This window comes from Aotus nancymaae, unplaced genomic scaffold (assembly GCF_030222135.1).
Source record: "Aotus nancymaae isolate 86718 unplaced genomic scaffold, 86718_ANA_hifiasm-v0.15.2.pri h1tg000006l, whole genome shotgun sequence".
NCBI classification, from domain to species: Eukaryota; Metazoa; Chordata; class Mammalia; order Primates; family Aotidae; genus Aotus; species Aotus nancymaae.
In genome coordinates, this window is record NW_026988417.1 from 30130160 (window position 1) to 30151538 (window position 21379).

General features: G+C 34.0%; 1 protein-coding gene across 6 annotated transcripts in view; it reads left to right on the forward strand.

Moving 5' to 3' along the window:
- The window catches only part of PCDH7 (protocadherin 7), a 421284-nt gene that overhangs the window by 227511 nt on the left and 172394 nt on the right, over positions 1 to 21379 (forward strand). The window contains exon 4 of one of the 6 annotated variants that reach the window (XM_012458207.3): positions 10090 to 10321. The exons of the other annotated variants lie outside the window; for them this stretch is intronic. The gene's annotated coding sequence lies outside the window, so the exon portion shown is untranslated. Of the gene's footprint in view, positions 1 to 10089; positions 10322 to 21379 lie in introns of those variants that run through there. 6 annotated transcript variants of the gene reach the window in all.

Genomic DNA, 21379 nt, shown 5'->3' on the forward strand with positions numbered 1-21379 from the left:
CCAAATATCCCTCCACCCCACATTCTCTACCAAGATACTCATAACACTAACTAATCTGTTAGTTTTACACATAAAAGTATCATCATACCTCTATTTTTCTTTATGTAGAGTGTCTAAAGCATAGAATACGTGTTTGCTGAATTAGTCATGAAATTTTAATAGTGGATAGAGATTAACGGTCAACAAATGTTGTTTTAGATTGTGCATGCATCCCTTAACAGTTTATAAGACTTGCTTATCCCCACTTGAATAATTCTAGTGATGCAAAGTCCAGAGGTGGCTCCTCTTTTGGACATCTTTGACTTTCTAGCTTTTTCTTATATTGAGCCAAATCAAGCTTCCTGTATCTTGAATCCAGTTATCTTGGTTTTCCCTTTTGGAAACACAGAATAATTTCTAATTCTTTTTTAAATGAAAGTATTTCTAGACCTAAATTCAGACAGATACTATGTCATAATATCTAGAGATCTAATGTCTCTCTAAATATTCTTTTTTGGTTTATAGCCCCAGTCTTTCTAATTTTTCTATGTTACTTGGTTGCCAATATTTTTAATATTCTGGTTAATTTTCATTCTTAGTTGGTGAAAATGGTCTTGCCCAAAACAAGAAATTCAACATGGGCTCCCACAGTGTATATTCTTATATTTGGTCAGCTTGAAGAAACTAGCAATTTCATTTGAACACCTTCCATAAAAAAACAACAACAAAAAAAAAAACAAAAAAAAAAACATACAGTTTAAAGCTGCATATGGCTTTAACATGAATTTCCTAGAGGTGTGGTTTATATAGGATACAGTATATAAATACAAGTATGTATAAAACAATTATTTTTTAAAATAGCATTTGAAGAAAGATTTTCAGTCTTTACTTTTTACTTTAATGCATACATTAGTTTGAGTTGGGTGCCTGAGGGGTATCTTTGCCTAAGAAGCCCATTCATCATTCTAAAAAAAATTTCACACTACAAAATATAATATCCTTAAGTGGATAATAACATCGGTGGAAGTAAAAGACAAGCAAAACCAAACAAAAACTATTTTCTGAAGGCAAGTAATTGACTTGATTGACTGATAATATGATCTCATATATAATGATATAGTATATTTTTACATAGAGAGCAGAATGGAGCAAATAAGATTAAAATGTGTGTAAAGCAAGAGCTGTCAGATCTGCGCTTTCCCTAACAGAATTTACTGCAAAGTAAATTCTTCATTTATGGGAACTCTTACAAATGCCAAATTGCTGTCAATATCCCTTGGTGTGTCCTATTTGTGAGTAGATTATGGCACACTCTGCAAGCCCTGCAGATCTGACTTTCAGGGAGTGTCTATGCAGAATATATGGCCTTTTCCAGAACTAGGAAATTTAATTAATTTTCTGGCAGAGAACACTTTTTATGCCACATCCCTTTTTTCTGACCCTACCCAAGACTTCCATTTTCAAATGTGCTTCATATATTATGAACCTACATAATCTTAATGAGTCTTCCATATGGTAATTATATTATTTGACTTTGTACAGTATTCTCAGGCGCACCAGGGCTGATGTAAATTTTTTCTCCATGGTACTAAACGTTTCTTTGTACATTGTATGAATATATTGCTTTTTGACATTCAATTTCCAAAGGAATACCCTTTAGATATTTGATTATATATAAGATTTTTAGGTCATATTCTTAAAACAAGAGGGAAGCGGTATCTGCTTTGCTATCACTGCTATTGAAGGAGTATGCCCTGTGAACCTGATCGATTTGATACCTTTCACTTTGTCTTTTAGTATCATAGAAGACAGGGATTAATCACTTAAACTCTCAAGACCTCACTAATGTCATTTAAATGAGGGATTTGGACTAAAATTTTTTAAGTAAAATCCAACTTTCTACAGAATATGGAGGACTAGGAATTTTATAAATTGAGATTTGTTCTAGGTTTGCCAAGAAACTATATTTAACCTTCCTGGAGCAGGGTTTCCTCAGCTGTAAAATAAGGAGACTGAGCTAAATCACGGATGTAATCTTAGTGATAACATGTGTTGACTTATTTTTCTTTCTGAAGCTATCTCTTGAAAAGGAGTCTGAGAGCTTGCTTTGACTGAGTGGCATGGAGTACTGTGACCATTACCTCTTACGTCACAAACTTTTATCATAAATTCTGAGAATGCTTCTCATTCAAAAAGAAAGATTTTGATGATTATTATAATCTTTAAATTTCTATGTTTTTCCTTGTTTGAGGTATATACAGATGATCCTTATGCTTAAAAATGCATGAATCCAGGAAACTGTTTGGTGCTTTTAAGGAAGACAGGTTGAGGAGAGGACAGCCACTTTAGATACTTGGAATACTTTAACTCATAAGAGAGATGAGGGATTCAACTTATTCTTTGTGATTCCTAATAGCAGATTGAAAGCCAATAGGATAACATGGGGAAAAGACTGACTCCACATAAGAATAAAATGTATTACTATAGAAAATGCTCAGTAAAGGTTGATACATAGAATAGTCTGTGTTATGAAATCTGCATCCTTAAAGATGTTAAAATTTAGATTGCCTGACAGTTTCTCAAGACCACTATTTTTATGTATGTATGTATGTATGTATTTATTTATTTATTTATTTTTGAGATGGAGTCTCTCTCCATCGCTGGAGTGTAGAGGGCAGTGGCACAATCTCAGCTCATTGCAACCTCTGCCTCCCAGGTTCAAGGGATTTTTCTGCCTCAGCCTCCCAAATAGCTGGGGTTACAGGTGCGCACAACACGCATGGCTAATTTGTGTATTTTCAGTAGAGGCAGGGTTTCACCATGTTGACCAGGGTGGTCTCAAACTCCTGATCTCAAGTGATCCTCCTGCTTTGGCCTCCCAAAGTGCTGGGATTACAGATGTTAAGCCACCATACCAGGCCAACGCCATTGTTAAAGGACCTCATAAGATAGCAATTTAGTTAAAATGAATTCTAATGCCAGTTGTCTGTGGTTCCATAGTAACCATCAGACATAATAATATCAATAATTTTGTACTTGGATTTGGTGATATAATTATCAAAGATTTTATTGGAATTGATGATTTAGAATTTAGAATTTTAAAGTAAGTCATGTACTTGTTAGCCAGTGTTGTAGTGTTCTAGTAAAGCGCTTTATCTTATCAGAGCTGCCTTTTTGAAGAAAAGCCTCCTAATCCTCATTTGTGGAATTCACATTTTTTTTGTTATCTATAGACTATACTCTGTATCTTCATTTTGAATGTTATTTTTTATTTAAGCATAACTGACTGTAATAAAAGCTAGAATAAAGATCATTTGCAAAAGTAATTTAATGGTTATTTCAAACTTATTAAGGTATAGAACGTAAAGCATTCACGTACAATCATGAAGTATTTTAGCTGGAAGGTATTATGAAAATTTCCTTTTGAAATCTAGTTAACTTTTTCAAGGTCACTTAGTTAGTGAGACACTTGTGATCCAGATTTTCTGAATCTCAGTCCAGAGTAACCAAATGTACTGTAGTAGCTTGCTTTAAAGTACAGATCTTGGTGAGTTGAGGCTTTCTTTTGCATCCTTGGATGCACTACTTGTCTTGAATCAGCAGGATGAAATAGAAAGACAAACAACCAATTTTGTATAGAAGAAACAGAAAAACACTAGGTAGCATAGCCTGCTGTGTTCCTGGAGGAACATGGAGGTCAGCATCCTTTTGTAAAGCTTGACATTACAAATATTCTTTGTAATCTACTAACAATTCTTGCCAGAAGTAAAAACAGTAAAAGAATATATATATATAATATATATATATATATATTCCAACTTAAAATTGGGAGCTGCATAATATGAGCTTATTACCACTGTCTCATGGCTCTGGTCACCACAGATTTTAACACCACTAGAGTTTATAACAAATAAAAAAGAGCAGGTTACCAAAGATGTCCAATCATAAACATTAACCGGACTCAACCATCATTATTTAAGCTTGCCCATCCACTCTAATCAGGACAACGGACCTCAATTAAATAAAGAGAATTGTAAACACAAGCACATAAGCTGATGGTAATGGAGTATTATTTATTCGACAGGGGAAAAAAATGTCCTTGGACACCAATAGGACATATTGCTCACAATTTTAATTCTTTCTGATCTTAGTTGAGTATAATAACAACATAAGCCAGTGTGTTCAACTAATAAAGAAAATACAAGAAAATATTTTTAAAACAACCAGGAAATGTGGATCTAATTTTGAAACTGTGACACTTTCATGAGGATAAGCTTGGCTGAAATGCAACAGTTTTGCTGATCTCCCTCTATATAATAGGAACAAAAATTGACATTGGGTGGGGTGATTGGTTTAAAAGGTGTTTTGGATCATTTATTTTTAAAGACTTTTTTTCCCCAATAAAGCACCATACTATTAATGGATTTTCTTTTTATTTCTGAACTAGTTCTCAAAAGGACATTGCATATTGTATGTTTTTAAAGATATTAATTAAATAGGCTTTACATTGTAAGAGTCTTTTTGTATATATCCATAAGAAATTTTCTTCCAGGGGACTGAAGTTCTAATTTTATCATGGAAATCAATGGAAAAGTTACTTTCAGCTAAGATATTAATTTGCTTTTATGTTAACTCTGCTGGATCATATTAAGTTAGTGGATCATTTCCAAATATTTTTAGCCTCAGTATGAATGAGACATGAGGCACTGTTCAAATCATTTGAATATGTTTTATGCACTTGAACTTAAAAAACTTGTCATTATGCTTCAAACACTGAAAATATCTGCTAAACTGTGATAGATAGAGGGTATTTATATAAGAGAGGAAAGAGTGGAAAAGGTAGATCAAAACCAGGCCGAACAAACTATATGCACATGAAAAGTATCAGTGAGGAAGGCGGTTACAGTTTTTTAAAAAATACTCTTAACTTTTAGTTAGTTAGCTAGATAGTTTGCCAGTGGAGTGGAAACACAAGAAATTAAATGTACTGAAGGTGGAAAGAAACCAAGGGCCCATCTGTAGATGTCTCATATAATTAACCGGGCAGATTAGCTCTTCTTTATATTTCCAAAATATATTTCATGCATATGTGAGTGGCATGTAATCATAGCATTATGTCAAATATTTATCAAAGAAAACACAATCTATTCTGGCCATTGATGTTGCCTTAATGGTGTTATAAGGATATTATAATAGCAAAAGAAATACATCCATGTATATTTAAATGATAATTAATAACTTATGGAGATTTAAATAATAACTTCAGATAATAAAATATATTTCACCTAATAAAATTCTTAACAGTCAACTTTTAGTTTTTAGAATAACATTATCTTAAGAAAAAATTTTCATGTATTTTTGGCAAAACACTCTAAAGTTTTAATAATATTTTAATAAAATAAATTAATTCAATCTGAAAATTGAAGTAGTTTGCAACTGAAATAAATTATTATGGGACATAATGTAGCATTTTGCTTCTTTTAAAGAATTTTGATATTTATCTAAATTAACCAAGAAAAAGCAAACCAGTCATTTCATAAATACACTGTTGCTATTACTGAAATAGTGACCAGAAAAGACAAAATCAAATTCTTTTATTATAAATGTGATTAAATTTTTAAGAAAATAAAAAGTATCATGAACAAATAAAGCATAAAAGCATTTTACTTAGTAGATAATAACATCCATTTTAAGCAGAGCAATATTTGCTAGCCCTTTGGTAGGGGTGGAGGAGCCAGCTTGTCTTTTCAATAGGGTGAAGCTTAAAGTACCAGATTAGCAAAATTAAATGGTTCTGAAAGTTAAAGAAAGTATTGAATCATCTACAACTTGGTATAGAAATCACTAGATTTTTCAAAGATGTTGTAATTCAGGGGTTTCAGTGGTGCTTTAATATATGTTTAGCTTTTACCTGCAATTGTATTTATGAGATTCAATAATAAGAATGATGGTTTTTGAAATTTGCTCATAAATTGAGGGACACTAAAAGGAACATTTTAGCAATCGGAAGGTCTTTTTTTAATCCAATGATTTATTGTAAATAACTGTAAAACTTCAGAGTGACTTGCTCTAAGGAAATGTGTGATTTACACAGCACCATTACCAATTAAAGTTATGAACTATTTTCTGGGCTCTCATAAAGTCCAAATATCAGAGATATATATTGTCTTGTCTTATTGGATGAATTACATCTTTTTAGAAAAAAACTACAGTTAAAAAGTATAACATTATCACAGAGCATTTTTGGCAAAAGTAAAACATGAACTAATTGTTACATGTTACAGATTTTACTTTGGCATGACTAGAGTTTGTACAAAAGTATGTTTCCTGCAGTTGTATGAATATAATATTTATAAGTAAAATGTATAGACTATTTTTTCTTCCAGAAGCCTGACGGCATTAAATCAATTTTAAAGAATCACAGTAGTGCCTATGACCATGATATGTAAGGATTTAGTTTATAAAATAAAGTAATAAAACTTAGATACTTTAACTGCAAATGAAATTGCCTTTTATTTTAGCTTACAGAGCTATAAATGTGTGCCTTCATCTATTTTGGTAGGTGGTTGTTATTTATTTGTCTCTTCCACTTTGAATTAATAATTTAGAGCTTCCATTTTATTTAGCAAAAATCCTAAATGAAAGAGGATATATACTTAATCAATGAGTAAGTGTCTGGGAGAGCCAAGTGCTTACACAGGATTGCCGTTTATTAAATTGTGATAGTCTGACCACTCTGTGTTCTATTTTCTCACCTGCAAAATGATAACATAGTAACCTACATTAGGTTCCCAATGGTTCATGCAGAAATTATATAGACAGTTAGAAACAGAAAGAAAGAGGGAGGGAGGGAGAGAGGAAGGGAGGGAAGGAGGGAAGGAGGGGAGAGGAAGAAGGAAGGAAGAAAGATTTCCTACTGATTTATAAACGTATCAGTTCCCCAGTGCAATGTGGAGATGCTACCTCCAAGTAGGGACCATGGATAATGGATGCAATAGAATATTTTGCCATTAAAATAGGATTCTCTATATAGGTGGGCTTAGAGAAATGCTTTTGGGAATGAATTAGAAAATGAGAATTGGCTATGGCTAGGTCATGTAATGAGGCACTGCTATGCAGGCATACCAATAAACCAGGTAGTTTGTGAATGAGCAAAATGCTACCTCCTGCTTATTGTGAGTGGAATTCCTTTGGCATAGCCATGTTTTTAGAATAATCTTCTAGAGGACTCTTACATAATAGTCATGGAAAAGATCTGGGGAAGAAATTATAGGATATATTTTATGCTAACTGTTAGAGGAACAATCACAGTGTAAACATCAGATTAAAAATTAGGTGAGAGCTATTCATTCTAAAATATTAGTTAACCAAAATATTATTTATCTTCTTTTGAGTCTTATTTTCTGTTTCAGGACTTTCCTGGGTGTTACAGATGCAAATTAATTCTAGCTGTTAAGAAGGCCTTTTTCATTTCGCATGTGAACCTCAGTTTCATTCACCTGATTTTATGCAATATGAAATGAGAAAATAACAGTAGAACTATAAATTAGACCAAAAATATATCTACTGAGTTGAGGAAATGTAAAATAAAATTTAGTTTTAAGATGTCTTATGTTTTAATCTGAGTAAACTTTGTTAGCTCTCTCTGTGAATATAGAATGTAAAACATTAGAGTTGATTTCATTAAATAGTCTAGGTGACTAAAATATGTGAATTAAGAAGAAAAGAAGACAATTGTTATTTGACCTTGAAATTAAAATATGTGGATTTATACATCTGTAAGAGACTGTTTTCTCTCTCAGCAGATGTTCTCTTGTCAAATGAATATAGTCACTTATTTCTTTCATGGGAATGTGTACAAAGTGCTTACTATATTCTTAATAGTACTTTTTAAAATTAATGAGTTTCATTCATATTGTATCTTACTAAAATTTGTTTAAAGTAGCTTATAAAAAGATACCATAAAACCTTGGCACCTAGTCATAGTTTGATTTTGATCTAAACGTATCTAAATGTATCAAAAATATAGCCTTCTTTTCCCTGACTTCTTGTTTTTATTATTTAAAAAATGTAATATTGGTGGTTTTTTTCTACATGTGATTATTGCCAATTGATACAGCTTCATTTGCATACAGCTTTTCTATGGGTCTACTGAACTAGTACCACCTCATTGTTTTTACTGCTGTCGTTAAGCTAAAAACAGAGTCAACTTATCTCACCTGTTGTAGCAAATATGGATAAGTTGTCTGCTGTTGTTTTGGTCAGACAGAACGTGCCCATAAGGAGGTGTTTGAAATTTTGTCTCAATAACTTTCAAGCATTTAATTTTACTAATGCTAATCTCTCCCATTGATCTCTTACTTAAAAAGTGATTTTTTTTCATCGTTGGTAATCTACCTCTCCCTTTCCTTAGTCAACACTTAACATTGATTTAATGCACATCTTTGGAGCTTAATAACAAGAGCAACAGATTCCTGTTGAACTAATGCACGTTTATTTATGAATGACTTGAATTGCTCTTAGAAGAAACACACTGAATTGAATTCTTATCTATGAAAGACCATTAAGGTCCTAAAACAGAGATTTCTGCAGTTAAATAAATGCTTAATAAGCAAATGACTCTCAAATTGATAGAAATTCCAGAAATATAACAAAATTATGGCAAAACTCCTGCCACTGTAATGGTAAGTTATTGCAGAGCCCAAGCCAAGGTGTCTCAGCTAGACTTGTTCAAGTTGGGCAGCCTATGTAATACTTTTCTTAAATTTCTAACCTTCAAATTATTTAAAGCCTATGTGTACCTGTGTGTGCATGCACTGAAGTATGTATGTATGTTTATAATTGAAGTGGAAAGATGGTTAGTTAAAAGTGTAATTATAGGATGGGCACAGTGGCTTATGCTTATAATCCAGGCATTTTGGAAGACCGAGGTACAAGGATTGCTTGAGCCCAGGATTTTGGGACCATTTTGGGCAGCACAGGGAGATTCCATTGCTATAAAATATTAAAAAATAGTTAGATATGGTGGTGCCCTGTAGTGCCAGCTATTCTGGAGGCTGAGGCAGGAAGAAGATCACTTGAGCCTGGGAGGTTGAGGCTTCAGTGAGCCATGATCATGCCACTGCAGCCTGGTTGTCAGAATGAGACTCAGTCTCAAAAAAATAATTTTGAAAAGTGGCAATTATATGTAAGTGAGGTATTGATACATTTGAGACTACAGTAAGAGCCTTGACTTCATGTTAGTACTTATTTTGATAACCGACCTTGTTGTTCTTTATTTCCGCTGAACTGGCAACATCTCAGCTGGGCTTTCACCAGGAAGGTAAAAAGCCTGAGGACTCAGTCACGTTGTCATCAGTATTATTTGCCAATGATAGGAAGTGTGTGAGGTAAAGTTCACTACAGTTTCTGTTAGAGTGAGAAACACAGAAGGGGTGTGCCATCGGTACAATATTGAAGCCATCATATGAAACTCAAACCTTAGCTAATGGTAACTGTAATCAGGAAGATGTGATAGGGGCTGACTCACAGATTCCTCTAACTTTTGGCCTAAATCTAATCAATCAAAAAGAAGACTTCTAAGTATAAAATAACATGCCATATGTTGACTAAGAATATGTTTTGAAGCTTAAAAGTCACTGGAGATTTTATAGTTCTTCCTACCTTTGGTAAGTTGTCTTCCTGAAGTATACCATCTTCTCAGTGTCTGTATATGTGTTTCCTCTCACTACTGGAGAGCCTAAATTATGAAGTTTTCTGAGCTTTCCATGATTACTTAAGACCAAGTATATATTTGCATCATTATAATAAACTTTTATAAAAATAGTAGTAATCAATTTTACCTAACAGTGAATAACAGTACAGAATATCTCCTTTGTGCCTGACTCTGTGCTGGGTGTTAGATTGAATCCATAGAACTTAATTTGCTAGTTAAATTTTTTTCCTATTACAATGCAAATGGAGTGGCTGCATATTGCTGCATTTTTTATAGACGGTATAGGCTGTGCATTTTAGAATTTATGATATCTGCCAAATCTGAGTGGAATACAAGAAAGGAGAAAAAGAGGAAACAGCACAACCAAGTGAACTACCCCTTTTTCTCATTTCCAGAATAATTTTTCAAGCCGAGGGAAATTTTGACATGAGTTAAAGCCTTTCTCAACTCTTAAGAACAAGACTGAATTCAGAAGATGACTCCGAGTCTGATGGTTCTTGGCAGTATCAGAGGGGGCCATATTTTTACATGGATGAACCATTCCAGGACAATTCTTACAATATATTAAACACAAACATATTATATTTCTATTTCAAACACATACGTCTTATCTTGCTCCCTTGATGTATCTTCAGTAAATACATATAATTTGGCTTTGTAAAAAATATTGCATTTTCTATTAGCATTAAATTATCTTTATATGATCTTATTTCAATAATGGCATACAGCTGAATCTACTTGGTGCTTCAGAATTCATTTTCTTTGAGGAATGTCTTATTCACAGCTTTAGTTTGCCATAGGGGAAGTGACAGGATATGTTAAGCTTCCTCAGCAGTAGTAGTTTTATTTACTGCATTTTATTTTTTATATATTTGCATATGAGGAGCACAAATAGACTTCTTTTTTTTTTTTAAAGAAAAACTTCCCTGGGGTGGGCAGAAATAGCAGCAGAAGATGTACAGTTTCGGAGCTTTGGACAACAGAGTTAGAAGTACCAGAAGTACCAGCACTTAATAGATGGCAATGAAATTGTTCTACTTCCATTTCCACTCATTCAGGCAGTTCATGTACAAACTAAAAAGTCCTTTCCCTTTTCCATATTTTACAGATGAACTGCTTAGGTGTTTTGTTTGTTTGTTTGTTTGTTTGTTTGTTTGTTTGTTTTTTTAATGCTGTTCCCAATTTTGGTGAGTAGAGAGGTACTTTCTATTCCATTGACTAAGAATTTTGTTTTAGGGAAAGTAAGGGATATTCAGAGTTATTGCTGTAAGTTTTGCTTGAGTGCTTACTTTTTAATTCACATTTTGTGCCATGCTTTTTCACACAAAGCATTTAAGGCAGGCATGCTCTAGAATCTATGAGAAATGAATATATGTTAATTAGCTTGCATTCAGTTATTTTAAATTCAGCAACTCTTTATTTCTGTTGGTTTATATTCTAATAGGATTTGCAATTCTTGTGTGGTGTATTTAATACATGGTCTTTAAGGTACAGCAATTTCTATTTTAATTATACATTAATTTATATAGGCTAATAAAATGTGAGAAATGTTTTCTGCAATGTAAATTTATGTTTATACCTGACTCACAATTGGGAGATAAAGCGATTTGATTCAACCAAAGCATGCAGATAGATATATGATTGTTTAAATAATCTGTATTTTTGTAATTCTAGTTATATAAGATGACATTTTAAAAATTGATGGCTAATTTTAGAGAACATGAAATTTAATTTTTCCAGCCTTTTGTAAAGTACAATGAATAACTGTTATCCAAATAATTGTATGTTAAATTTGTTTGACTAGAGTATTTATCAAGCCTCCGCTTTTTCTTCAAGCTTTTCCCTCTTTAGATCACATGATAAGATTTCAAATCATCTTTCACCAATCATGCAAACAAAAGATTTTAACAATTCTAAGCATTTATGTCTCACAAGAGATGTTATCTCATGCTGTTGAATCTTCCAGTGCAAATTAGGTTTCTTTCTGATTCTATATCAGCCTTAAAGAAATTAAAGAAAGTACAAAACTTGTCAACTGGAAATGGTCATGTTAGATATTTTTGCCTTCTCTGTTCTTGCATCTGTTTCTTGCCATCAAAAACAAAATAATACCTGAAGTTTTGTAGTATTTCAAGTAGAAAACGTTTAAAATATTTTTTTAAAAGAAGGTAGTATTTTTTTATGTTCAGAAGCAGCCCTAGCCAAGTTATTATGGATAATCTTCAAGCAATATTCAGACAGGATGGCCATTTTCATCTAATAATATTTCTGCTGAGTGAAAATGCATTTTTCTCTTGGAATTTTCAGGATAATTAATCTTCAGTGCACACAAGATGATTTAGGTAGGTAACCTGGCCTTGTTAAACATGCTATGCTGCTTCTGACCATCAGCATTATAACTCATCAGATTTCCAAAGCAAGGGCTGCTTAAATCAGAGGATTTTCATTGCAGATTCTTGACTGCTGCTGGTTAGATGTCAGAGCTTGGAAGTTACTCTCCAAGTAATTGTAAAGCGCTGTTCTCCAATCAGCATATATTATTGCAAGCAAGAACGACACTGTCAGAATTTCTGTTTAAGTTATAACTTACCATTTGAACTTTGAGTCATACATACTTAAATGTCTCGATTGGATTAAAAGCATATTACATTCTTTTCCCATCCATAATGGTGTTCAGGACAAAAATATATTCATTAGATTCATTTAATGATTCATTAGAGATAGGTGTCATTGTTTTTGTAACAAAATTTAATATCCATAAAGTGTTTCATGGCGGTTTTATATGTTAGCCCCAAAATACAGAGTAATAGCTCTTAAATTACAAGAAAAATTTGGAGGCCTTTGGGAATGAAAGTAAAGGAAGAGAAACACATTTTTAGCGGGGGGTTTGTTTGTCTTTTTTTTTTTTTTGAGTGGAGTGGGATATGAACTGAGTAAGCAGGGATGTGTTTTTCTTCTAACTTACAAGAAAAACTGGAAGGAGAAAATCACATACAGACTCTTCACCAACTTTAACCCAAAGATTCCATATTGCCAGTTGTTGAAACAAAACTATGTTGGGACTTGACCTTTTTGTAAATAGGGAATAAAAGTCTTCTTAAACCAACAAATTATTATTAAAGCCAAAATGAAAATCTAGGTTATCAAAATTACTTTAAAGGACAAAATCCTATTATTATTGTGAAAGAATATAATTTAGTAAGAAGAGCATCAAAATGAAAACTGAGAGTCACCATTTTAATTTTTTCTTAGGAAATAAATTAAGCAATGTGTCAACTCTATGCCTCAGTTTTCTTGTTGCAAAATTATGGAATTGTGCTAAAGACTTTAAACATCTTAGCTAGTTTTAAATTTGTTTTATTTCTATGTGCTGGATATTTAAAATTAGCCAATATAAATAAAATGTGGATATTAAAAGTGAAAATAATTTACCACAAAAATTATAATTTAAAAAGATATTTTAAATTCATATAAGAATTGTTGCTAAGAAGAACGTTGAATTGCAAGAAGGGAAAGCAATGATTGACACTGCAAAAGTAAAAGAAAATCAGTCACAAACAATTGATTTTTATCCTCTTGGTTATTTGGTTTGTATGAATTGTAATTCCAGACCTTAGTTTCGAAACCTAATCACAAAAGACCCTAATAGCTAGCAATAGATAGTTTCTAAAATTGGGCCAAATAGAATTTCCTACACATTTAAAATCAAACAATTCTCATGGTTATTATTATTTTCTTCAATGGATAGTCTGCATATGATGTTTTTCCGACTTTGCTCTCTTTCTTTCTCTATTTAAAATTATAGTTTATGCTTTTGCATGAAAATTACACAGACTCCGATTGGTGGCAAATACAGACAGTTGTACAAGCTGAAGTGGACTTTCAATGGTAGAAATCACTGGATCTTATTAGAAAAAGCACTGGGTTCTATAGAAGCTCTTGGGATCCGAAAAGTGCTGTTATATTTTCTTCTCTCTCTCCCATGATATTTATGTTACATTCAAACTGAGCGTATTTACATATGTAAGCCTTCTGAGCCAAATATTTTGAGTAGCATTTTCCAAACCTCATACAGGAATCAAAGAATTTAAGAAATGAGGTATCCATCGTCTCTGTCTGACCATTTGGTGCCCAATCTATAGTACTCCCCCCAATTAAGACAAATCATTGCCAACTTTTGCTCTGGATTGAGTAATGAGAACTGACTGAGGTGTACTTCATGCACACTTCTAGCATAGCTTATATCATTAACTCATGCAAAAATTGGTTTAAATGTCTCACTCTTCCAAGAGACTAAGCCCAGTATTCACAGCTTAGTGTCATCCACTGAAAAATCTCTCAATATATATTTAAAGAATACATGTAGTTCCTTGATTTCATTAAAAATGTGCCCCTAAAAGCCAAGTAATAAACACAATATGGTCTCCACTATTGTCTCCACTGTTCCTCCATGACTTTATTTTGCAAATATTTGTTGAGTGGACACTGTTCTGAGTACTGTTTAGCTTCCAGTAATAAAAACAAAAATTAACCACATGGAGTTCTTGCCCTACACAAATTCAAGATGCAGTGAAAAGAACATAAAAATTGATTATAGAAAAAATCGATTATAGCTATATGTAAAGGATATTATGGCAGAATTAAAAAAAAAAAAAGACAACTCAGCCTTCAGACCAAGGTTGGAGATTTCTTGAGCAAAGCTCATGATCAGAATCTTCTTTTTAATCTCCTAAAATCATCCCTAAGCTCCCTGCTTCTCATCCCTTAACCTTCTAAACACATTATTGTGGATACTTTCTTTCGTGCACAAAGAACATTTTAATATTTTAATCATTGAATTTTGAGAAATTAATTAAGTTCACTTGCCAGTTACTTTGAATCCAGCCTTAATAAAGAACTGCCTAACAATTTACAGTTTTCATGTCTCTATGTGAACAAGAATGTCACCTAAGTTAACATGAGTCTCACGAAACACTGAAAAACAGAAACTGGCATAGGATACTCTATAGTAGCGTAGGACAACTCCAGGTTCTCAAGCATGCATGTGCCTGTATACATCTTGTTTCCTTTACCCTGTTACAATTTTTCTGTCTTCTCTTTCTGTACAACTCATTCATATGTTAAACTCCCAAACATTATCACTTTTTATGAGCTTATGTAACAGCTTCAGGATCCTGCATGACATTATAATATTTTCTTCCCTTTATAACATTTTGTATGTACTCTCGGTCAGAGAATATTTACTGAGAGCCCGTTTTGTTTAAAGCACTGCACCAGGAACAAAGAGCCATTTCAGCTCTGGAGACAGGGCTGTTTTAGGCCCGAATGCAGAGCCTGGACTTTACTGGTTATTTACAGCCAATGTCCATTCTGAATGTTCCATGCCCTTGCCGTACCAGTTTGTTAAAGATTTTGATTGTCACCGCTATACAATGCATAAAGAGTCCCTGGGCATTTTCAGACATGCCATTCGTGTTTCTGTCCTTGAAACTACACTGCTGCACCTATGTGGCAAATTTCTTGTTAAGAAAGAAACTTGATTTTGTATTTTTTTTTTTCCCCTCAAAGCTTCCCAGGACAATGAGAGTTCCTGTTTTGTGAATCCTTCAGGAACTAAAGGACACACCCAGAAAGCAATATAGGAAATTGCTAACTCAAATGAAGCAAAATGTTTGGCTCCTATAACTATTCAGAGAAGACTGCCAATATGAAACAAGGATTAATGAAAGAGGTTGAACAAATATAGAAGCCATTTCTTCAGCCTCATCTCTAAATGTATATGTAACTTCTAAATACCTGAGACCTAAGCATGCTTGGAAGAGAGATGGGAAAAGAGAGAGAGAGAGAGTAAGAGAGAATGAGAAAGAGAGAGAATGCATGTAGTTGAAAATTTGATCTAAATACATAATTTTAAAGTATCTTTTATCTATGTAAATGAACAAAAATCAAAATTTTTGTTTCCTGTTTTTTAAATAATGATAGCAGTTAAATTCTGGATGCTGAAGTCAAAACTTATCTACAGCATCTAGAAGCTGAGTCATTAGGTCCTTAAATTACCTTACCGAGCCTTTCTTTCCACAGATAGATTTTACCTAAAGAGGTAAGTATTATTTGTCCACCACTTCCTGTGTGCCAGACATTGCTCCATAAGTAATGTGTTAATTAATTTAATCACCACACAACAATCTGATTACACATGAGGAAACTGAAGCTTAGAATTATTCATTTGGCCTCACCCAATGTGTTATCCTGGTGGTCAGACCACAGAGCCTGAACTAAGTATGGTGCATACTGCTGCTTCATGTTCATTATAAATGGGGTTTTATTAATACCAGTTCTGAAATAGACCTATTGTGCTCTAGGAATTTTATTATAAATTATACAACACAGAAATGTGATAAAGTGATAGTTTTGCTTTCTTCCTGGCACAAATAATACTTGATGTGTTGAACGATACCTTTTAAATATCAGAGAGTTTGTGTTCCCTTATTACTTTTTGGAAAACCAAAAGGAAAAGTTTTTTTTTTATTACTTGTAAGCAATCAACCCTGTTTCACAGAACACATCACTAACTGTTAACTAGATTTGTCAGGCAGATGAAGGATTTAGTATATTTTCTGTAGCTACAGAGCATATATAAAATAGATCATTGTAGTATAAAGTATCAGGAGTCCAGGTTTTCAGATGCAGTTCTGCGAAGTAGTGAAAAGTTGCTTTGTCTGTCTAAGTTTTATGTTCCTCATGTGTGAAACGTAGAGTGAGTTCATAGAAAAATGACACTTCCAGTTCTCAGCTCAATGATCTTGTAGTCTAGCAAGTCAAGTCTCAGGAAGGAATATTACATGTGGCTCAATAGGGTCATTCAGGTTATCCAAACACAGAATCATCTACTTTTTAGAGTTATTAGATCCACATCACTAGAAATATTCAAAAGGATCCCTTGCCAGAGGTCACTTAGAAGTCACAACTGTATTAAATCGAAAGGTAAACTACACTAGCTCTTAAAGACATTTTACTACCCTGAGTTTCTTAACTAGCTTGTATGAACTAAATGCATATATAATAAGCAGTATCTTAAGAACTAGCACAGGTTATATTCAAATTTCTTAATCTATGGGGAAAATCAAACAAAACAATATCTCCATGTAGACTGAAAGCAAGGCTCCAATTACTCTGCAAATTCTGGCAGCAAAGCAATAGGAAAATAAACCCAAACACCTGCTGTGTGTTTATGTAAATTAAGTTCAGGAAGGATTATTTCCCTAAAATGTCCCAGGTAACGTGGCTCAGTAATTCTGGCTTTATTGATAACTAGCATAAATTTGATCTGTGTTTTTTAAAATGTAGTCCTCAAGCCATCTGCATCAGAATCACTTTATTAAAATTACAGATCCCTGGGCTCCAAAGACTTTTAAGTCAGAATTAATCTCTCTCTTGCTGTTTAAACAAGTATTCTCGACCGGGCGCGGTGGCTCAAGCCTGTAATCCCAGCACTTTGGGAGGCCGAGGCGGGTGGATCACGAGGTCAAGAGATCAAGACCATCCTGGTCAACACGGTGAAACCCCGTCTCTACTAATACAAAAAAAAAAAAATTAGCTGGGCATGGTGGCGCGTGCCTGTAATCCCAGCTACTCAGGAGGCTGAGGCAGGAGAATTGCCTGAACCCAGGAGGCGGAGGTTGCGGTGAGCCGAGATCGCGCCATTGCACTCCAGCCTGGGTAACAAGAGTGAAACTCCGTCTCAAAAAAAAAAAAAAAAAAAAAAAACAAGTATTCTCGTCAGTTGTTTTAGAACATTTTGAACAAGGATGCACAGTAAGTGATACGTTTTAGGTAAACTATCTCCTTTTAAGGAAGGACTGGAAGTAGCTACATCAACCATGAGCACACCATTAAAAAATCATTTGAGTCTAGGAGTTCAAAACTAACCTGAGCAAACCTGGCAAAACGCAGTCTCAACAAAAGATACAAAAATTAGCCATGCCTGGTGGTACGTGCATGCCTGGTGGTACCGTGGGTCCAGCTATTCAGAAGGCTGAGATGTGAGGATCACTTGAGCCCAGGGAGGTCGAGGCTGTATGAGTCATGGTTGCACCAATGCACTCCAGCCTGGGCGATAGAATGAGACCGTCTCAAAAAAAAAAAAAAAAAAAAAAAAAAAATTCATGATTAAAAAGATGAACTTCAAAGGTCATCTGAGCAGTAAAATATTGAGATGGCTTTATTTATAATTTACTTAACATTTATGGAACATCTAAGAAGGCTCAGGCTGTGTGATGTTAAATGGCAGTCTTATCACTTCTTCAAGATAAAAAGGAAAATTTTTTTATAACGAAAATATTTCTCTCTTTAATTGTCAGAATCACTATTATGGACATGATGAGTGCTCCAATATTTCTTAATCTGAACACCAGTATTTCATTTGCCATTGCTAAAATGCATGGACTGTTAACGAAAATTTAACATGGTGGTTTTTTTAATATGAATCATTCAACTGGCTTGTTATATTTATTTTAAAACTTTGGTTTTTGTGTTTTTGTATGCAGGATTTTTTTATTTTCTCCAAAGAATTTTCCAATTCTAAGTCTGCTCTACAGTTAAGACAAAGATTATAAATGGTGAACATGGGGAGGCCACTGTCATCTAGAAAAAATAGTTGAATGATGTGACCCAGCCTGAAAATTTAGAGTCAATTTGTGATGCAAGTACACTAAATGGTCTTCCAGTTAGCATATGCCTCTTACAAAGAGTGAGGTAATCAAGACTATTATAATGCCCAACCTATATTTATGTAATTATTCATTACAGCACAAACAAATTATCTCTAAAACTACACTTCACAAATGTTATTTTGCTCATAAAATCACTGGCCTCACCCTCATCACCCACACCCTTCATATCATCTAACATGACATATAATTATTTAGGCACAATCATGCCTAGTCCATCCCCACTGTACCCCACCCTACTCCACCACAAAGAGCGTTAGACTCACTTGACAACATAAACTCACATTTATTTACAAAAAACTATTTTAACCTGTAGCCCTCACCACCTTTCTTGCCATTGTGCTTGGTTCTTTCTAGTTTAAACAGTTCCATTCTTATGAATGTTTCTTGAACACTTCCTAGATGAGGAATAAATATTCCATGTTACTAAGAGATATGAAGAAATGATAAATACTTTTTCCGATCCTTCAAAAGTAACATAATGAGGAAATAAGACATATAGAAACAAACTCCCCCAAAAGTGTGAAAATAGAATTAAATTCTTAGTAAGTTTGCCTTTAAATGGCCAAGTTATGATAGAGACAAAAATCACATTTACAAAAGATATCTGATATAGAGATAGATTATGAAGAGACCTCTAGATTTAACAGATTTTAGATAAATGAAGGGGAGAAAGCAAGGTACCAAAAGAAAGAGTGAAGGTACAGAATGAGCAGAGATTGAGAAATGCTGTTGCCTACTTAGGGAAGACAGGGGATTCTGGTGTGAGAGCAGAGAGGGTATTACCTGGGGAGACGAGTTTACACAGATGTGCTAGAATGATATCATAGCACCCTTGATTAACATACAAGACGTTTAACTGAGTGTGATGAATGATTGGTACATTTCTGGAATAAAAGACTACCATATTAGAATTTTAGGCAGATTGTTGTAATAATGTTCAAGGAAGGAAAAAGGTAATAATTGAGACCTAAGGAAGGGGACAAAGCCAAGCATTAAGATTACTGAATGCATTAAAAGCAGGGAGGATGACAATGGTAATAGCAGCAGGGAAGTGACTGGAATGAGGTAAATACAGAATAAAACCCCACTGGAGATGAAATATACCTGGAGTGCTAAGCAGTACATGTCACAATCTCCAATTTCTCTCTTTTTTTTTTATATATTCTTAGGTTAGTTCAGATTTCACTGTATCCAATATGTCCTTGAGAGTGAAAATTATATTAATTGCTGTTGTAATCTATCTCAATTTCACCTTGAGAAAAATTATTCAAATGGATTGAGTTACTTTCTTTCAAAAAAGAAAAAAATATACAACCTGAAATTTGGTGGAAAAAAGTGTTGCTTGAATTTATGTGAATTTACTTTCTAGCTTTTAGAAAAAACAAACTTTAAAAAATTACTAGTAAAACAGCAATAGAAAAAAGGAGTGTGTTTGAGAGTGGGAGGTGTAAATTCATGGCAGATACCCCTGTCTCCTAGCTCAAATCTTCTCTAGGAAAAAACAGTCCTAGGCTGGGCGCTATGGCTCACACCTGTAATCCCAGCACTTTGGGAGGCCCAGGTGGGCTTTCAAGACCAGTCTGACCAACATGGAGAAATCCTGTCTCTACTAAAAATACAAAATTAGCTGGGTATGGTGGCACATGCCTGTAATCCCAGCTACTTGGGAGGCTGAGGCAGGAGAATCGGTTGAACACAGGAGGCGGAGGTTGCAGTGAGCTGAGATTGCGCCACTGAACTCCAGCCTGGGTAACAGGGCGAGACTCCATCTCAAAAAAAAAAAAAAAACAAAATAAAAACGAAAAAAGCACTCCTAGATGTTTTCTTATTTTTCATGTCAGTTATGAATTTAGTTGTCAGTAGATGAAATGTTGTTGTAGCTTGCTTGTTTTCTTTCTCTTTTTCTTTCTCTTTCTTTATCTTTCCTTCTCTCCCTCTTTATTTCTTTATTGAATTAATTTCTTCTTTGAATTAATTTCTTTCTTGAGTTTCCATCTTTGATTACTAAATGTAATTATTCTTATGACCTGGAGAGGAAAACAAAGCAGAACTTCTTCACAAAGACAGTACTTCCCCACTAAACATGAAAGGGTTTTTTTTTCTCTCTCTCTCTTTTTAAATTTAGGTGTGCTTCATTTCATAACCAAAAGCCAGATACTTAATGAACTAAATTGGATAATAGAGACTTTCTTCCACCACACAAGCCTCTGAGTTTTCTAGATAGTGATAAGAAATAGTGGAAGCTGTCATGGGACTTGACTAACTAGGAACCACCAGTTGTGTGTTGGCTAAGTGAAAAGATTAATCTTCCCCTCAAGCTAATTTCTGATAATTAACCAAAATATCCGGGAGTGCCAAGACAAATTAAGCACGTAAGGTGATATTTTATAACCTTTGGAAAGGCTATCCCTTCCCACTATTCTTTATCACCTGGCCCAATTCAGCACTTTTAAATAAGCCTTCAGAAGTGCTGGAGTTACACCCTTTTAATGAGGTTTTAAGAGGGCAATCTTAAAGGATGTAGGGTTGGAGGTGAGGGCGGGGGTAATGAGACCAAAGGCAAGCTGGGAGAAATTAATAACAACTACAAAAGAGAAAAGCCATTTCATTAGTTGGCTTGTATTTCTCTCATGGACTTTCTCACTCTTTGTAGCCTAAGTTAGGCACTTAGGGTTACATCTCTCTAGAAAGAACCATCAGAGCAAGGAGACTGTAGTTCTCTGGCTTGGGACTGTTTCTGACTGCAGAGCTGCCAACAGAGATTTCAGGAGGAGGCCATCCCCCTGAGGAGGAGAGAGATAAAGCAACATGTTAGAAACCCATCAAATCCATCCAGCCCTTTCCTTTCATTGTGTGTAAAATCCATGCCTTCCTTCCCTTTCATTGTGTGCGTATGTAGTGATCTCCTAGCAAAAACTTAAACCCAGGAAGGTTTAAGTTTCAATGAACATGA